The sequence below is a fragment of the Palaemon carinicauda genome, chromosome 17, assembly GCF_036898095.1.
Source record: "Palaemon carinicauda isolate YSFRI2023 chromosome 17, ASM3689809v2, whole genome shotgun sequence".
NCBI lineage: Eukaryota > Metazoa > Arthropoda > Malacostraca > Decapoda > Palaemonidae > Palaemon > Palaemon carinicauda.
Genome location: NC_090741.1, coordinates 14,436,064 through 14,455,987, shown reverse-complemented (window position 1 = coordinate 14,455,987; position 19,924 = coordinate 14,436,064).

Genomic DNA, 19,924 nt, shown 5'->3' with positions numbered 1-19,924 from the left:
TAGGTTTTGTTAGTGGCTTTTCCGGGACCAAATCAAATCGAGACTTTGAATATTAAAATGGATTTATTCGGGAAACTAGAAGAGTCAAGTGGAATAACTCAATATGTTTTTTTTTTCTCTCTATTCATCAAAAATAACTGTTATATATTTCATGTATATAAATAATATCAATTGACTACTCTTTTATAATTCATCTTTTATTCATATGCTTTTTATTGTTGAATAACAATAACATTTGGTGAGATATACAATATAACCTTTCATCAAAATATTTCAAAAGATATATATAGATTTATTCCTATACCGGAAATTGTTAAAATTTACTAACTCACAGTTCCCTTGTTGGACTGTATATTTTCATGTCACAATTTTGTTTTACCAATACAGTATACGTTTACCCTATCATACCTCATTTCTATTTTTCTTGAAAATATTAGAATTTACAATTTCAACACTTAATTTTAAAAGATGGTTACAGCATATAACATGAGAGAGAGATAGTCCGTGGGCTGAGGGGGCTCACCTTGAACCCCCCCCCCCACCTTAAAATTGACAAAAGTACATTTAGGTTGTAGCTTTTGATCCATATTTTCATTTTTTTAAGGTTCCCATTGAAAAAATAGGGACTCACTACCACTACTGGGCCACTTTCTTCGATGACATCATCGAATTTTGCTGCTGCCAATTTTGGGGTAGGGGAAACCAAATTAGACATAACTCCGGACTGAATGGTCAGAGAAAGATCAATGACATATCAAAATGTTTGCTTTGGGCCTCTCTAACATATAAAATAGACAATTTGCAATTATGTTTAACAATTAGGTCACCAGAGGTCAAAAGATCACCAAATTTGGGGTCAAGTGAAAATTTTAGGCACCTCCATAAATGTAACCCCAGGACCAGCCAGACCAATATATGATCACATTTTCTGCCTTATTTCATCTCTAGAGACCTCAAGAAATAGAATGATACCCATTAAGTGTACTTATTGGCCAAATCATGGAAATGATATGTTATGTAAAAGGTCAATTTTCAAATTTGTCGTTTTTTAGCCTCAAAATCGCAAAAACTGATAAAGCTCATAACTCTTCTTACAGAGAGGCTAAGGAAATTATTTTGGTGTGTTTTCTCAGGTTTTGGGGTCAGAGAATCCAAAAAAAGCATTCTCAACAATGTCAACTAATTGCATCGTGCTGAAATTCAAGATGGCCACCACTCTGGACGCCGTAATTTTGACTTGGCTATAACTCCTCCATGAATGCAGCAAGAGGATAATATTCGTGTCCTCACCCAGGTTCTTGAGATCACAGCATCCTATAAAGGCAGTCTCAACAAGTCTGTCAGTAAATTTGGGGAAAGTCACATAAATCAACAACAGAAATGCTTTATTTGAAGGTTACAAAAATCATGAATGAAATAAATAAAACTGTACATGAATGTACAATATACTCATATGATGCAAGACCTCATTGGGAAAATTTCACACTGTGTTGCTTTGGACTACAGAAAAAAGTCAACCTATGCAAGGTGTAAAGTTTAATAGTCTACTTGGGTATCTTTGGGTCCACTTTTGATTAATGGAAAGGCAATTATTGGAAATATCTTGTGATACAAGGGAGGTCCTTGGTCCTTCGACCCTGAAATCTACCATCTTGTTACTTGAAACTTTCTTAGTCCAAGTCAGACCCACTATGATCACTTTCATAGTCATCATCAAAATTTCCATCACTTTCATTGTTTTCATCTAGTCTTTCATTATCAGACGTCTCATCATCGTCCATCGTCTCAAGTATATCAGCCATACTTGTAGGAAGTGCAGTTCCCTTGAACCAACAGGGATCTGGATTTCCATCCTTCATTATCCAACCATGATCCAGAGCTGGATGAGGGACCTTAGGTTTGGGATAATGGGCACGCTTTCATATAGCAACCTGATAGTTCACCTCCTGATATGCCCATTTAGACACTCTTGGTGGCTGAAGAGATGAAAGATCAACATTCTTCTTTGAATCCAGCGACTGCCCACTGCACTTTAACTCGAGCATTTGGTATCGAAGCTGGTCAACTTTCTTTGTCTTACTTTTGGCAGAATACATGGTGCAGGTGAAATCCTCAAGAGCAAGGAATATTTCATCGGTTACCTCCCATGACTCCTCTAGGCAACGGAAGACTTCTTGGTACTTTGGGCATTTCTGTAAAATTCGCAGCGGTTTTAACTTGACAATTCCTTTAAAGGAACTGGTCATATCGCATCTACTGAATGCATGTAGACCAAGGAAAGCAGCCCAAGGAGAGAGGCACAGTAAGTTGTTGTGAACCTTTTCAATATTTCTGTGACATCTATAGATCTTAGGCCATGGGCGACTCCATTGACCTTAGGCAGGGTTACGAGACCCCTTTTAGCTCATGTTGTTGTTGTTGTTGTTGTTGTTGTTGTTGTTATTATTATTATTGAAATTTTATTGTTATTGTTATTAATGATATCCATGCTATTTTTTATGATAATCATTATTACCTTAACTATTGCTATTAGTATTTTTATGATCGTTATAACCGTAACAACTATTAGCTTCTTATTATAATATTTAGCTGATTATTGCATTCGCCAATCAATCTTGCTTTAGAGTAATTGAGGTAATATGTATAATTCCTATCAAATGTTTAAACGTTTAAACGTTGCTTATGAATGGCAGAGACAAGGGACAAGACAATGCGCTAGAACATGATCATAAAAACATATGATCAGCTCTCTCTATCAAGCTACGACCAGGAAGGGCCAGGCAATGGCTTCTGATGACTCAGCAGGTGAACCTATGGGCTACCTCTCGTTCAAAAGGATCGTGAGGATGCAGGCACTAAGAGAAACTACCAAGCTTGAGTTTAGTCTGGCAGAACAACTCGCTTGTTTCAGAAAGACTCTAATTACTCTGGGAACTCTGATGTTCACTCTCATTCATCTCATATGAAAGTCACGAACAATTCATACATCAAACTTTAAATTATGCATTATGAAGAACATCAGTGTTTTACTTATAATTTAAATATTAATTATGCCATTAGTAATGAGGAATAAAAATTGTCAGTGTGTAAATTACTATCAAATCTAACATTTTACCTCAGCTCATAAGAAAAAAAATCTCAAGTTTTGTTGTCTTAATTTTTTTTACTCCTAAAATAATATAAAGTATAAAAGAAAAACGTATTAATTTTATATTCCATAGGTTTTTATGTGCATTACTAATATTAGTAACGTTTTTCAAAAATTGATATATACATCTTATTCAACTTTTTTCTTTTTTCTAAGTTTCTGTATACTTATTTATCATATAAGTTATTGTATAGTCGATCTATGTATGTATGTATGTATGTATGTATGTATGTATGTATGTATGTATGTATTCAGTCTCGTTTATAAAAAAAAAATCTTTAAAATAAGGGTCAGTGAGAAACATGTTGTCCTTTCATTTCAGTTATTACAAGGTCTATAGAAATCTATTCCGTAAGAAATTAAGTTAGAAACGACGATTGGTAGTTTAAGTTTTAAAGCGAAGAGTTGATATGATGCAAGATAAGATTGTGATAGAATATAATGATTTCAAAACTTTAACTTTTTTCCAGTCATGTATCTTAAGAAGATATAAGACTGGAAAAAAGTTAAAGAAGATGGCCGAATAGACGGAACCTATCCTTTATTATTTTTTTCTTTTTACTTCTGTGCAAAAAATTCCCTGTAATATGTTTCTTTTGAACACTTCTTTAAGATCCCCACAATTCCTTTTAAAGCGTACAGCACCAGGAAGTGCACGACTCTTTTTCAGCTGAAAGAAAACTTTGGAGGTTTAGAAGCGATTAACGAAGACATTGGTTAAATTGTTTCTTTTATCTTCTCAGAAGAGAAGTGAAGTTCTCAGGTTCTGTGTTTCCCTTCGCTCTTGTGGTAAAGAGTGAGGTTTTAACAGCTATAGGGATGATCCTATATTGAGTCCTAAAAGCCATTACGCTTCTTTGGTGTACAAACTTTCCTTTCTTTTGGACTTAAACTGGTTGGTCGAGGTGAACCGAAAGTTTATCTCCCCATCCATTCTTTGTTCGTCTGTCTGTTATCTTCTCTATTTGTCTAACTTTCAGTCTTTATATTATATTTCCTGACAAGAAATAGATTGCACAGTTTACTGTGGCTACTGAAAGGTTTTCTCAGCCAAAAAACATCTGGTAAAAATAAAAGAAGAATCAGTTTTCCGAGTTCTTTGGGAACTATTGAGATAGCGACAGTTCTTCCATTTTAGGTTTTGTTAGTGGCTTTTCCGGGACCAAATCAAATCGAGACTTTGAATATTAAAATGGATTTATTCGGGAAACTAGAAGAGTCAAGTGGAATAACTCAATATGTTTTTTTTTCTCTCTATTCATCAAAAATAACTGTTATATATTTCATGTATATAAATAATATCAATTGACTACTCTTTTATAATTCATCTTTTATTCATATGCTTTTTATTGTTGAATAACAATAACATTTGGTGAGATATACAATATAACCTTTCATCAAAATATTTCAAAAGATATATATAGATTTATTCCTATACCGGAAATTGTTAAAATTTACTAACTCACAGTTCCCTTGTTGGACTGTATATTTTCATGTCACAATTTTGTTTTACCAATACAGTATACGTTTACCCTATCATACCTCATTTCTATTTTTCTTGAAAATATTAGAATTTACAATTTCAACACTTAATTTTAAAAGATGGTTACAGCACATAACATGAGAGAGAGATAGTCCGTGGGCTGAGGGGGCTCACCTTGCCCCCCCCACCTTAAAATTGACAAAAGTACATTTAGGTTGTAGCTTTTGATCCATATTTTCATTTTTTTAAGGTTCCCATTGAAAAAACAGGGACTCACTACCACTACTGGGCCACTTTCTTCGATGACATCATCGAATTTTGCTGCTGCCAATTTTGGGGTAGGGGAAACCAAATTAGACATAACTCCGGACTGAATGGTCAGAGAAAGATCAATGACATATCAAAATGTTTGCTTTGGGCACCTCTCTAACATATAAAATAGACAATTTGCAATTATGTTTAACAATTAGGTCACCAGAGGTCAAAAGGTCACCAAATTTGGGGTCAAGTGAAAATTTTAGGCACCTCCATAAATGTAACCCCAGGACCAGCCAGACCAATATATGATCACATTTTCTGCCTTATTTCATCTCTAGAGACCTCAAGAAATAGAATGATACCCATTAAGTGTACTTATTGGCCAAATCATGGAAATGATATGTTATGTAAAAAGGTCAATTTTCAAATTTGTCGTTTTTTAGCCTCAAAATCGCAAAAACTGATAAAGCTCATAACTCTTCTTACAGAGAGGCTAAGGAAATTATTTTGGTGTGTTTTCTCAGGTTTTGGGGTCAGAGAATCCAAAAAAAGCATTCTCAACAATGTCAACTAATTGCATCGTGCTGAAATTCAAGATGGCCACCACTCTGGACGCCGTAATTTTGACTTGGCTATAACTCCTCCATGAATGCAGCAAGAGGGATAATATTCGTGTCCTCACCCAGGTTCTTGAGATCACAGCATCCTATAAAGGCAGTCTCAACAAGTCTGTCAGTAAATTTGGGGAAAGTCACATAAATCAACAACAGAAATGCTTTATTTGAAGGTTACAAAAATCATGAATGAAATAAATAAAACTGTACATGAATGTACAATATACTCATATGATGCAAGACCTCATTGGGAAATTTCACACTGTGTTGCTTTGGACTACAGAAAAAAGTCAACCTATGCAAGGTGTAAAGTTTAAAGTCTACTTGGGTATCTTTGGGTCCACTTTTGATTAATGGAAAGGCAATTATTGGAAATATCTTGTGATACAAGGGAGGTCCTTGGTCCTTCGACCCTGAAATCTACCATCTTGTTACTTGAAACTTTCTTAGTCCAAGTCAGACCCACTATGATCACTTTCATAGTCATCATCAAAATTTCCATCACTTTCATTGTTTTCATCTAGTCTTTCATTATCAGACGTCTCATCATCGTCCATCATCTCAAGTATATCAGCCATACTTGTAGGAAGTGCAGTTCCCTTGAACCAACAGGGATCTGGATTTCCATCCTTCATTATCCAACCATGATCCACAGCTGGATGAGGGACCTTAGGTTTGGGATAATGGGCACGCTTTCATATAGCAACCTGATAGTTCACCTCCTGATATGCCCATTTAGACACTCTTGGTGGCTGAAGAGATGAAAGATCAACATTCTTCTTTGAATCCAGCGACTGCCCACTGCACTTTAACTCGAGCATTTGGTATCGAAGCTGGTCAACTTTCTTTGTCTTACTTTTGGCAGAATACATGGTGCAGGTGAAATCCTCAAGAGCAAGGAATATTTCATCGGTTACCTCCCATGACTCCTCTAGGCAACGGAAGACTTCTTGGTACTTTGGGCATTTCTGTAAAATTCGCAGCGGTTTTAACTTGACAATTCCTTTAAAGGAACTGGTCATATCGCATCTACTGAATGCATGCAGACCAAGGAAAGCAGCCCAAGGAGAGAGGCACAGTAAGTTGTTGTGAACCTTTTCAATATTTCTGTGACATCTATAGATCTTAGGCCATGGGCGACTCCATTGACCTTTGGCAGGGTTACGAGACCCCTTTTAGCTCATGTTGTTGTTGTTGTTCTTGTTGTTGTTGTTGTTATTATTATTATTGAAATTTTATTGTTATTGTTATTAATGATATCCATGCTATTTTTTTATGATAATCATTATTACCTTAACTATTGCTATTAGTATTTTTATGATCGTTATAACCGTAACAACTATTAGCTTCTTATTATAATATTTAGCTGATTATTGCATTCGCCAATCAATCTTGCTTTAGAGTAATTGAGGTAATATGTATAATTCCTATCAAATGTTTAAACGTTTAAACGTTGCTTATGAATGGCAGAGACAAGGGACAAGACAATGCGCTAGAACATGATCATAAAAACATATGATCAGCTCTCTCTATCAAGCTACGACCAGGAAGGGCCAGGCAATGGCTTCTGATGACTCAGCAGGTGAACCTATGGGCTACCTCTCGTTCAAAAGGATCGTGAGGATGCAGGCACTAAGAGAAACTACCAAGCTTGAGTTTAGTCTGGCAGAACAACTCGCTTGTTTCAGAAAGACTCTAATTACTCTGGGAACTCTGATGTTCACTCTCATTCATCTCATATGAAAGTCACGAACAATTCATACATCAAACTTTAAATTATGCATTATGAAGAACATCAGTGTTTTACTTATAATTTAAATATTAATTATGCCATTAGTAATGAGGAATAAAAATTGTCAGTGTGTAAATTACTATCAAATCTAACATTTTACCTCAGCTCATAAGAAAAAAAATCTCAAGTTTTGTTGTCTTAATTTTTTTTACTCCTAAAATAATATAAAGTATAAAAGAAAAACGTAATTTTATATTCCATAGGTTTTTATGTGCATTACTAATATTAGTAACGTTTTTCAAAAATTGATATATACATCTTATTCAACTTTTTTCTTTTTTCTAAGTTTCTGTATACTTATTTATCATATAAGTTATTGTATAGTCGATCTATGTATGTATGTATGTATGTATGTATGTATGTATGTATTCAGTCTCGTTTATAAAAAAAAAATCTTTAAAATAAGGGTCAGTGAGAAACATGTTGTCCTTTCATTTCAGTTATTACAAGGTCTATAGAAATCTATTCCGTAAGAAATTAAGTTAGAAACGACGATTGGTAGTTTAAGTTTTAAAGCGAAGAGTTGATATGATGCAAGATAAGATTGTGATAGAATATAATGATTTCAAAACTTTAACTTTTTTCCAGTCATGTATCTTAAGAAGATATAAGACTGGAAAAAAGTTAAAGAAGATGGCCGAATAGACGGAACCTATCCTTTATTATTTTTTTCTTTTTACTTCTGTGCAAAAAATTCCCTGTAATATGTTTCTTTTGAACACTTCTTTAAGATCCCCACAATTCCTTTTAAAGCGTACAGCACCAGGAAGTGCACGACTCTTTTTCAGCTGAAAGAAAACTTTGGAGGTTTAGAAGCGATTAACGAAGACATTGGTTAAATTGTTTCTTTTATCTTCTCAGAAGAGAAGTGAAGTTCTCAGGTTCTGTGTTTCCCTTCGCTCTTGTGGTAAAGAGTGAGGTTTTAACAGCTATAGGGATGATCCTATATTGAGTCCTAAAAGCCATTACGCTTCTTTGGTGTACAAACTTTCCTTTCTTTTGGACTTAAACTGGTTGGTCGAGGTGAACCGAAAGTTTATCTCCCCATCCATTCTTTGTTCGTCTGTCTGTTATCTTCTCTATTTGTCTAACTTTCAGTCTTTATATTATATTTCCTGACAAGAAATAGATTGCACAGTTTACTGTGGCTACTGAAAGGTTTTCTCAGCCAAAAACATCTGGTAAAAATAAAAGAAGAATCAGTTTTCCGAGTTCTTTGGGAACTATTGAGATAGCGACAGTTCTTCCATTTTAGGTTTTGTTAGTGGCTTTTCCGGGACCAAATCAAATCGAGACTTTGAATATTAAAATGGATTTATTCGGGAAACTAGAAGAGTCAAGTGGAATAACTCAATATGTTTTTTTTTCTCTCTATTCATCAAAAATAACTGTTATATATTTCATGTATATAAATAATATCAATTGACTACTCTTTTATAATTCATCTTTTATTCATATGCTTTTTATTGTTGAATAACAATAACATTTGGTGAGATATACAATATAACCTTTCATCAAAATATTTCAAAAGATATATATAGATTTATTCCTATACCGGAAATTGTTAAAATTTACTAACTCACAGTTCCCTTGTTGGACTGTATATTTTCATGTCACAATTTTGTTTTACCAATACAGTATACGTTTACCCTATCATACCTCATTTCTATTTTTCTTGAAAATATTAGAATTTACAATTTCAACACTTAATTTTAAAAGATGGTTACAGCACATAACATGAGAGAGAGATAGTCCGTGGGCTGAGGGGGCTCACCTTGCACCCCCCCCCCCCCCCCTTAAAATTGACAAAAGTACATTTAGGTTGTAGCTTTTGATCCATATTTTCATTTTTTTAATGTTCCCATTGAAAAAAAGGGACTCACTACCACTACTGGGCCACTTTCTTCGATGACATCATCGAATTTTGCTGCTGCCAATTTTGGGGTAGGGGAAACCAAATTAGACATAACTCCGGACTGAATGGTCAGAGAAAGATCAATGACATATCAAAATGTTTGCTTTGGGCACCTCTCTAACATATAAAATAGACAATTTGCAATTATGTTTAACAATTAGGTCACCAGAGGTCAAAAGGTCACCAAATTTGGGGTCAAGTGAAAATTTTAGGCACCTCCATAAATGTAACCCCAGGACCAGCCAGACCAATATATGATCACATTTTCTGCCTTATTTCATCTCTAGAGACCTCAAGAAATAGAATGATACCCATTAAGTGTACTTATTGGCCAAATCATGGAAATGATATGTTATGTAAAAAGGTCAATTTTCAAATTTGTCGTTTTTTAGCCTCAAAATCGCAAAAACTGATAAAGCTCATAACTCTTCTTACAGAGAGGCTAAGGAAATTATTTTGGTGTGTTTTCTCAGGTTTTGGGGTCAGAGAATCCAAAAAAAGCATTCTCAACAATGTCAACTAATTGCATCGTGCTGAAATTCAAGATGGCCACCACTCTGGACGCCGTAATTTTGACTTGGCTATAACTCCTCCATGAATGCAGCAAGAGAGATAATATTCGTGTCCTCACCCAGGTTCTTGAGATCACAGCATCCTATAAAGGCAGTCTCAACAAGTCTGTCAGTAAATTTGGGGAAAGTCACATAAATCAACAACAGAAATGCTTTATTTGAAGGTTACAAAAATCATGAATGAAATAAATAAAACTGTACATGAATGTACAATATACTCATATGATGCAAGACCTCATTGGGAAATTTCACACTGTGTTGCTTTGGACTACAGAAAAAAGTCAACCTATGCAAGGTGTAAAGTTTAAAGTCTACTTGGGTATCTTTGGGTCCACTTTTGATTAATGGAAAGGCAATTATTGGAAATATCTTGTGATACAAGGGAGGTCCTTGGTCCTTCGACCCTGAAATCTACCATCTTGTTACTTGAAACTTTCTTAGTCCAAGTCAGACCCACTATGATCACTTTCATAGTCATCATCAAAATTTCCATCACTTTCATTGTTTTCATCTAGTCTTTCATTATCAGACGTCTCATCATCGTCCATCATCTCAAGTATATCAGCCATACTTGTAGGAAATGCAGTTCCCTTGAACCAACAGGGATCTGGATTTCCATCCTTCATTATCCAACCATGATCCACAGCTGGATGAGGGACCTTAGGTTTGGGATAATGGGCACGCTCTCATATAGCAACCTGATAGTTCACCTCCTGATATGCCCATTTAGACACTCTTGGTGGCTGAAGAGATGAAAGATCAACATTCTTCTTTGAATCCAGCGACTGCCCACTGCACTTTAACTCGAGCATTTGGTATCGAAGCTGGTCAACTTTCTTTGTCTTACTTTTGGCAGAATACATGGTGCAGGTGAAATCCTCAAGAGCAAGGAATATTTCATCGGTTACCTCCCATGACTCCTCTAGGCAACGGAAGACTTCTTGGTACTTTGGGCATTTCTGTAAAATTCGCAGCGGTTTTAACTTGACAATTCCTTTAAAGGAACTGGTCATATCGCATCTACTGAATGCATGCAGACCAAGGAAAGCAGCCCAAGGAGAGAGGCACAGTAAGTTGTTGTGAACCTTTTCAATATTTCTGTGACATCTATAGATCTTAGGCCATGGGCGACTCCATTGACCTTTGGCAGGGTTACGAGACCCCTTTTAGCTCATGTTGTTGTTGTTGTTCTTGTTGTTGTTGTTGTTATTATTATTATTGAAATTTTATTGTTATTGTTATTAATGATATCCATGCTATTTTTTTATGATAATCATTATTACCTTAACTATTGCTATTAGTATTTTTATGATCGTTATAACCGTAACAACTATTAGCTTCCTATTATAATATTTAGCTGATTATTGCATTCGCCAATCAATCTTGCTTTAGAGTAATTGAGGTAATATGTATAATTCCTATCAAATGTTTAAACGTTTAAACGTTGCTTATGAATGGCAGAGACAAGGGACAAGACAATGCGCTAGAACATGATCATAAAAACATATGATCAGCTCTCTCTATCAAGCTACGACCAGGAAGGGCCAGGCAATGGCTTCTGATGACTCAGCAGGTGAACCTATGGGCTACCTCTCGTTCAAAAGGATCGTGAGGATGCAGGCACTAAGAGAAACTACCAAGCTTGAGTTTAGTCTGGCAGAACAACTCGCTTGTTTCAGAAAGACTCTAATTACTCTGGGAACTCTGATGTTCACTCTCATTCATCTCATATGAAAGTCACGAACAATTCATACATCAAACTTTAAATTATGCATTATGAAGAACATCAGTGTTTTACTTATAATTTAAATATTAATTATGCCATTAGTAATGAGGAATAAAAATTGTCAGTGTGTAAATTACTATCAAATCTAACATTTTACCTCAGCTCATAAGAAAAAAAATCTCAAGTTTTGTTGTCTTATTTTTTTTTACTCCTAAAATAATATAAAGTATAAAAGAAAAACGTAATTTTATATTCCATAGGTTTTTATGTGCATTACTAATATTAGTAACGTTTTTCAAAAATTGATATATACATCTTATTCAACTTTTTTCTTTTTTCTAAGTTTCTGTATACTTATTTATCATATAAGTTATTGTATAGTCGATCTATGTATGTATGTATGTATGTATGTATGTATGTATGTATTCAGTCTCGTTTATAAAAAAAAAATCTTTAAAATAAGGGTCAGTGAGAAACATGTTGTCCTTTCATTTCAGTTATTACAAGGTCTATAGAAATCTATTCCGTAAGAAATTAAGTTAGAAACGACGATTGGTAGTTTAAGTTTTAAAGCGAAGAGTTGATATGATGCAAGATAAGATTGTGATAGAATATAATGATTTCAAAACTTTAACTTTTTTCCAGTCATGTATCTTAAGAAGATATAAGACTGGAAAAAAGTTAAAGAAGATGGCCGAATAGACGGAACCTATCCTTTATTATTTTTTTCTTTTTACTTCTGTGCAAAAAATTCCCTGTAATATGTTTCTTTTGAACACTTCTTTAAGATCCCCACAATTCCTTTTAAAGCGTACAGCACCAGGAAGTGCACGACTCTTTTTCAGCTGAAAGAAAACTTTGGAGGTTTAGAAGCGATTAACGAAGACATTGGTTAAATTGTTTCTTTTATCTTCTCAGAAGAGAAGTGAAGTTCTCAGGTTCTGTGTTTCCCTTCGCTCTTGTGGTAAAGAGTGAGGTTTTAACAGCTATAGGGATGATCCTATATTGAGTCCTAAAAGCCATTACGCTTCTTTGGTGTACAAACTTTCCTTTCTTTTGGACTTAAACTGGTTGGTCGAGGTGAACCGAAAGTTTATCTCCCCATCCATTCTTTGTTCGTCTGTCTGTTATCTTCTCTATTTGTCTAACTTTCAGTCTTTATATTATATTTCCTGACAAGAAATAGATTGCACAGTTTACTGTGGCTACTGAAAGGTTTTCTCAGCCAAAAACATCTGGTAAAAATAAAAGAAGAATCAGTTTTCCGAGTTCTTTGGGAACTATTGAGATAGCGACAGTTCTTCCATTTTAGGTTTTGTTAGTGGCTTTTCCGGGACCAAATCAAATCGAGACTTTGAATATTAAAATGGATTTATTCGGGAAACTAGAAGAGTCAAGTGGAATAACTCAATATGTTTTTTTTTCTCTCTATTCATCAAAAATAACTGTTATATATTTCATGAATATAAATAATATCAATTGACTACTCTTTTATAATTCATCTTTTATTCATATGCTTTTTATTGTTGAATAACAATAACATTTGGTGAGATATACAATATAACCTTTCATCAAAATATTTCAAAAGATATATATAGATTTATTCCTATACCGGAAATTGTTAAAATTTACTAACTCACAGTTCCCTTGTTGGACTGTATATTTTCATGTCACAATTTTGTTTTACCAATACAGTATACGTTTACCCTATCATACCTCATTTCTATTTTTCTTGAAAATATTAGAATTTACAATTTCAACACTTAATTTTAAAAGATGGTTACAGCACATAACATGAGAGAGAGATAGTCCGTGGGCTGAGGGGGCTCACCTTGCACCCCCCCCCCCCCCCCTTAAAATTGACAAAAGTACATTTAGGTTGTAGCTTTTGATCCATATTTTCATTTTTTTAATGTTCCCATTGAAAAAATAGGGACTCACTACCACTACTGGGCCACTTTCTTCGATGACATCATCGAATTTTGCTGCTGCCAATTTTGGGGTAGGGGAAACCAAATTAGACATAACTCCGGACTGAATGGTCAGAGAAAGATCAATGACATATCAAAATGTTTGCTTTGGGCACCTCTCTAACATATAGAATAGACAATTTGCAATTATGTTTAATAATTAGGTCACCAGAGGTCAAAAGGTCACCAAATTTGGAGTCAAGTGAAAATTTTAGGCACCTCCATAAATGTAACCCCAGGACCAGCCAGACCAATATATGATCACATTTTCTGCCTTATTTCATCTCTAGAGACCTCAAGAAATAGAATGATACCCATTAAGTGTACTTATTGGCCAAATCATGGAAATGATATGTTATGTAAAAAGGTCAATTTTCAAATTTGTCGTTTTTTAGCCTCAAAATCGCAAAAACTGATAAAGCTCATAACTCTTCTTACAGAGAGGCTAAGGAAATTATTTTGGTGTGTTTTCTCAGGTTTTGGGGTCAGAGAATCCAAAAAAAGCATTCTCAACAATGTCAACTAATTGCATCGTGCTGAAATTCAAGATGGCCACCACTCTGGACGCCGTAATTTTGACTTGGCTATAACTCCTCCATGAATGCAGCAAGAGAGATAATATTCGTGTCCTCACCCAGGTTCTTGAGATCACAGCATCCTATAAAGGCAGTCTCAACAAGTCTGTCAGTAAATTTGGGGAAAGTCACATAAATCAACAACAGAAATGCTTTATTTGAAGGTTACAAAAATCATGAATGAAATAAATAAAACTGTACATGAATGTACAATATACTCATATGATGCAAGACCTCATTGGGAAATTTCACACTGTGTTGCTTTGGACTACAGAAAAAAGTCAACCTATGCAAGGTGTAAAGTTTAATAGTCTACTTGGGTATCTTTGGGTCCACTTTTGATTAATGGAAAGGCAATTATTGGAAATATCTTGTGATACAAGGGAGGTCCTTGGTCCTTCGACCCTGAAATCTACCATCTTGTTACTTGAAACTTTCTTAGTCCAAGTCAGACCCACTATGATCACTTTCATAGTCATCATCAAAATTTCCATCACTTTCATTGTTTTCATCTAGTCTTTCATTATCAGACGTCTCATCATCGTCCATCATCTCAAGTATATCAGCCATACTTGTAGGAAATGCAGTTCCCTTGAACCAACAGGGATCTGGATTTCCATCCTTCATTATCCAACCATGATCCACAGCTGGATGAGGGACCTTAGGTTTGGGATAATGGGCACGCTCTCATATAGCAACCTGATAGTTCACCTCCTGATATGCCCATTTAGACACTCTTGGTGGCTGAAGAGATGAAAGATCAACATTCTTCTTTGAATCCAGCGACTGCCCACTGCACTTTAACTCGAGCATTTGGTATCGAAGCTAGTCAACTTTCTTTGTCTTACTTTTGGCAGAATACATGGTGCAGGTGAAATCCTCAAGAGCAAGGAATATTTCATCGGTTACCTCCCATGACTCCTCTAGGCAACGGAAGACTTCTTGGTACTTTGGGCATTTCTGTAAAATTCGCAGCGGTTTTAACTTGACAATTCCTTTAAAGGAACTGGTCATATCGCATCTACTGAATGCATGCAGACCAAGGAAAGCAGCCCAAGGAGAGAGGCACAGTAAGTTGTTGTGAACCTTTTCAATATTTCTGTGACATCTATAGATCTTAGGCCATGGGCGACTCCATTGACCTTTGGCAGGGTTACGAGACCCCTTTTAGCTCATGTTGTTGTTGTTGTTCTTGTTGTTGTTGTTGTTATTATTATTATTGAAATTTTATTGTTATTGTTATTAATGATATCCATGCTATTTTTTTTATGATAATCATTATTACCTTAACTATTGCTATTAGTATTTTTATGATCGTTATAACCGTAACAACTATTAGCTTCCTATTATAATATTTAGCTGATTATTGCATTCGCCAATCAATCTTGCTTTAGAGTAATTGAGGTAATATGTATAATTCCTATCAAATGTTTAAACGTTTAAACGTTGCTTATGAATGGCAGAGACAAGGGACAAGACAATGCGCTAGAACATGATCATAAAAACATATGATCAGCTCTCTCTATCAAGCTACGACCAGGAAGGGCCAGGCAATGGCTTCTGATGACTCAGCAGGTGAACCTATGGGCTACCTCTCGTTCAAAAGGATCGTGAGGATGCAGGCACTAAGAGAAACTACCAAGCTTGAGTTTAGTCTGGCTGAACAACTCGCTTGTTTCAGAAAGACTCTAATTACTCTGGGAACTCTGATGTTCACTCTCATTCATCTCATATGAAAGTCACGAACACTTCATACATCAAACTTTAAATTATGCATTATGAAGAACATCAGTGTTTTACTTATAATTTAAATATTAATTATGCCATTAGTAATGAGGAATAAAAATTGTCAGTGTGTAAATTACTATCAAATCTAACATTTCACCTCAGCTCATAAGAAAAAAAATCTCAAGTTTTGTTGTCTTATTTTTTTTTACTCCTAAAATAATATAAAGTATAAAAGAAAAACGTAATTTTATATTCCATAGGTTTTTATGTGCATTACTAATATTAGTAACGTTTTTCAAAAATTGATATATACATCTTATTCAACTTTTTTCTTTTTTCTAAGTTTCTGTATACTTATTTATCATATAAGTTATTGTATAGTCGATCTATGTATGTATGTATGTATGTATGTATGTATGTATGTATTCAGTCTCGTTTATAAAAAAAAAATCTTTAAAATAAGGGTCAGTGAGAAACATGTTGTCCTTTCATTTCAGTTATTACAAGGTCTATAGAAATCTATTCCGTAAGAAATTAAGTTAGAAACGACGATTGGTAGTTTAAGTTTTAAAGCGAAGAGTTGATATGATGCAAGATAAGATTGTGATAGAATATAATGATTTCAAAACTTTAACTTTTTTCCAGTCATGTATCTTAAGAAGATATAAGACTGGAAAAAAGTTAAAGAAGATGGCCGAATAGACGGAACCTATCCTTTATTATTTTTTTCTTTTTACTTCTGTGCAAAAAATTCCCTGTAATATGTTTCTTTTGAACACTTCTTTAAGATCCCCACAATTCCTTTTAAAGCGTACAGCACCAGGAAGTGCACGACTCTTTTTCAGCTGAAAGAAAACTTTGGAGGTTTAGAAGCGATTAACGAAGACATTGGTTAAATTGTTTCTTTTATCTTCTCAGAAGAGAAGTGAAGTTCTCAGGTTCTGTGTTTCCCTTCGCTCTTGTGGTAAAGAGTGAGGTTTTAACAGCTATAGGGATGATCCTATATTGAGTCCTAAAAGCCATTACGCTTCTTTGGTGTACAAACTTTCCTTTCTTTTGGACTTAAACTGGTTGGTCGAGGTGAACCGAAAGTTTATCTCCCCATCCATTCTTTGTTCGTCTGTCTGTTATCTTCTCTATTTGTCTAACTTTCAGTCTTTATATTATATTTCCTGACAAGAAATAGATTGCACAGTTTACTGTGGCTACTGAAAGGTTTTCTCAGCCAAAAACATCTGGTAAAAATAAAAGAAGAATCAGTTTTCCGAGTTCTTTGGGAACTATTGAGATAGCGACAGTTCTTCCATTTTAGGTTTTGTTAGTGGCTTTTCCGGGACCAAATCAAATCGAGACTTTGAATATTAAAATGGATTTATTCGGGAAACTAGAAGAGTCAAGTGGAATAACTCAATATGTTTTTTTTTCTCTCTATTCATCAAAAATAACTGTTATATATTTCATGAATATAAATAATATCAATTGACTACTCTTTTATAATTCATCTTTTATTCATATGCTTTTTATTGTTGAATAACAATAACATTTGGTGAGATATACAATATAACCTTTCATCAAAATATTTCAAAAGATATATATAGATTTATTCCTATACCGGAAATTGTTAAAATTTACTAACTCACAGTTCCCTTGTTGGACTGTATATTTTCATGTCACAATTTTGTTTTACCAATACAGTATACGTTTACCCTATCATACCTCATTTCTATTTTTCTTGAAAATATTAGAATTTACAATTTCAACACTTAATTTTAAAAGATGGTTACAGCACATAACATGAGAGAGAGATAGTCCGTGGGCTGAGGGGGCTCACCTTGCACCCCCCCCCCCTTAAAATTGACAAAAGTACATTTAGGTTGTAGCTTTTGATCCATATTTTCATTTTTTTAATGTTCCCATTGAAAAAATAGGAACTCACTACCACTACTGGGCCACTTTCTTCGATGACATCATCGAATTTTGCTGCTGCCAATTTTGGGGTAGGGGAAACCAAATTAGACATAACTCCGGACTGAATGGTCAGAGAAAGATCAATGACATATCAAAATGTTTGCTTTGGGCACCTCTCTAACATATAGAATAGACAATTTGCAATTATGTTTAATAATTAGGTCACCAGAGGTCAAAAGGTCACCAAATTTGGAGTCAAGTGAAAATTTTAGGCACCTCCATAAATGTAACCCCAGGACCAGCCAGACCAATATATGATCACATTTTCTGCCTTATTTCATCTCTAGAGACCTCAAGAAATAGAATGATACCCATTAAGTGTACTTATTGGCCAAATCATGGAAATGATATGTTATGTAAAAAGGTCAATTTTCAAATTTGTCGTTTTTTAGCCTCAAAATCGCAAAAACTGATAAAGCTCATAACTCTTCTTACAGAGGGGCTAAGGAAATTATTTTGGATTGTTTTCTCGGGTTTTGGGGTCAGAGAATCCAAAAAAAACCTTCTCAACAATATCAACTAATTGCATCGTGCTGAAATTCAAGATGGCCACCACTCTGGACGCCGTAATTTTGACTTGGCTATAACTCCTCCATGAATGCAGCAAGAGAGATAATATTCGTGTCCTCACCCAGGTTTTTGAGATCACAGCATCCTATAAAGGCAGTCTCAACAAGTCTGTCAGTAAATTTGGGGAAAGTCACATAAATCAACAACAGAAATGCTTTATTTGAAGGTTACAAAAATCATGAATGAAATAAATAAAACTGTACATGAATGTACAATATACTCATATGATGCAAGACCTCATTTGGAAAATTCACACTGTGTTGCTTTGGACTACAGAAAAAAGTCAACCTATGCAAGGTGTAAAGTTTAATTGTCTACTTGGGTACCTTTGGGTCCACTTTTGATTAATGGAAAGGCAATTATTGGAAATATCTTGTGATACAAGGGAGGTCCTTGGTCCTTCGACCCTGAAATCTACCATCTTGTTACTTGAAACTTTCTTAGTCCAAGTCAGACCCACTATGATCACTTTCATAGTCATCATCAAAATTTCCATCACTTTCATTGTTTTCATATAGGCTTTCATTATCAGACGTCTCATCATCGTCCATCATCTCAAGTATATCAGCCATACTTGTAGGAAGTGCAGTTCCCTTGAACCAACAGGGATCTAGATTTCCATCCTTCATTATCCAACCATGATCCACAGCTGAATGAGGGACCTCAGGTTTGGGATAATGGGCACGCTTTCATATAGCAACCTGATAGTTCACCTCCTGATATGCCCATTTAGACACTCTTGGTGGCTGAAGAGATGAAAGATCAACATTCTTCTTTGAATCCAGCGACTGCCCACTGCACTTTAACTCGAGCATTTGGTATCGAAGCTGGTCAACTTTCTTTGTCTTACTTTTGGCAGAATACTTGGTGCAGGTGAAATCCTCAAGAGCAAGGAATATTTCATCGGTTACCTCCCATGACTCCCTTAGGCAACGGAAGACTTCTTGGTACTTTGGGCATTTCTGTAAAATTCGCAGCGGTTTTAACTTGACAATTCCTTTAAAGGAACTGGTCATATCGCATCTACTGAATGCATGCAGACCAAGGAAAGCAGCCCAAGGAGAGAGGCACAGTAAGTTGTTGTGAACCTTTTCAATATTTCTGTGACATCTATGAATCGCCTTCTATTCCCAGTGCCAGTATCGAAAACGAGTTGCACACCTAAGTTTTGAGCATAATACAGAAGTATGAAGAATATGTCACTGTCTGGACTTCGAACCCGAACAAATTTGTATCTTTCATCCTTGGCATAGGTTGAATAGAGAATGACACGTGAATCAGTTTCTTCCTGGGTTGAGTCAAGATATTCAATTTGAATATTTTTTCTAACGTACATTTTGGCGGAGCGTATACCACTTAAAACACCTTTAAAGGGACCATAGTTATAAACATTGTTTCTTAGGCCTTCCACTCTACCATACTGTTGAAGAATATTTATTAGAACCTCGTCCTTCATCTCTTTTGGACAGTCTCCAATATAAACAAACATAAACATAGAACAATTGTCTGTTACTTTCAGTGATATGTTATGAACTGTGAAACATTTTCCTTAAAAGTTTTTGACGACACCTTTTCTCGTAGAAACTGGACAATTTGCAAATATTG